Below are 1,713 nucleotides of genomic sequence, written 5' to 3'. Positions count from 1 at the left end.
TTTATTTGAGCTTATGCTTGCACGAAAATCATACTTGCAGACTGTCCAATTTCGTGACATCCAAGAGTAGATTGAGCCGGTGATCAGACGACTCAAACGCTGTGTTGCGAATACTGCATTTTACTGTAAACAGAAAGGGATAAGCTTGGTTCCGCGCTTTAAATAATTGGTAAGTAAAAAAGGGTTTAACATCTAACATACCCATTGTAATTATCTCACCACGGTCTGTTGAGGAAGGCAATTTCCTTACTGCCGTCCTCTCACTATTCACATTCATGTGCTGAGCATCTTCTTGGATTGTGGATGAATGCAGGTACGCAAACGCTACCGCTAAAGTCACTTATTTATGTCTCTATCTGCTCTCAGCATTCAATTCCACCGAACCCAATCTGATACGGAATACGCAAATTCGACGTTGACGCTTCCATTCCCAAACTCCACAATTTCATCAGTACGGATTAAAACTGGGAGTTATGAGCAAAACAATGAGCAGCATCATCCACTGCGTTTACTTATTCGTTAAGCTGACAAGTAAATCCATTCCGCCTCCACTTTGTACTTCGGCTGGTCTGGCCTTTATTTACGTCGATGAACTGCTTCGCAAAAGCAGTTTTGAGGCGCCTTCAGACAAAGTGATGGCACTTGTCTTCTCTTTACCAACAACGTTGCAATCTTGGCCCTTGTCTACTGCTAATATCTAAATGTTCAGCCAGTTGTGTGCAGTTCAGTGCCTAACCAAGTCGTAGGATGAAGCAACTCATTCGAGTGGGAGCATCAACCACGATTTTGCGCATTCTGTCTCAGGTGGGTTTGATGTGATCGAATGTAAGGAGTAGACAGACGCATATGTGAGCAAATTTTGCAGTTGTGATCGTTTCCTTGCAGCCGTCAGCCGTTTCTACAATCGGACCGCCACAATTACGCTCACGAGTCGCTTCTGGCTTCATGCTAGAACATGAACATGGACGATTTACCAATTCAGTGTTTGTCTATTCACAAGGCACACACGCAAGGCGAGCTATTTGGAAAGGGCCTATTCACAGCTCGATGAAATGCCTAGAGGGGTAAATAAACAGACAAGACGATAAACAAACTGGTTCAAATAGCAATGAGTGATCCAACAAATAAATGGACAAGTAGAGACGTAATTAACTTACATTTGCTCGAATCAAGTGCTTGTAGGAGACGCTGTCATGGTAAAATATCTGTGTTAGGTGTGGTTTTGCAGACAGCTGGCTGTAGGGAGGAAAAGGCCTCGTGCCTCTTCGTGAGGGCAGTTCTGAAAGATTCCCCTCACTGTCTACAGCCACGTCGCGATCATCTACAGCCTGGTATGGGGAATGAATGACCAGCTCACTGAAAATTTACCACATTTAAAAGCAGGGCTGTCGCAAGGGTTCCCAACAAGGCCAAAGGATGTAACAACTAAGGTGTTGGAGGTGGGGGTGGATAAGGCGAAGCACAGTGCACTGAACTAGCCGTCTAGGTGAGGTGAAGAAGCAACGCACTTTCTTGGGGGGAATCAAGACACTGTCCACAATGTGATGTCTGCAAATTGTGTGGGCTGGACTGTGCGTGACTGCCGAGGTTGTAGGATTGCATTCACCTCACCTTCCAGGAAACTGCTTTGTCAAGAGTTTTGGGTGAAATTCCCTTGCTCCAGTTGCTTGGATTCCCTCGGGGCCCTTGTCCAAATGGTCAGTAGATAGCCTT

The sequence above is a fragment of the Echinococcus granulosus genome (assembly GCF_000524195.1).
Source record: "Echinococcus granulosus chromosome Unknown EG_S00185, whole genome shotgun sequence".
NCBI classification, from domain to species: Eukaryota; Metazoa; Platyhelminthes; class Cestoda; order Cyclophyllidea; family Taeniidae; genus Echinococcus; species Echinococcus granulosus.
The sequence above is the reverse complement of the archived record's forward strand: the minus strand, read 5'-3'. Positions refer to the sequence as shown.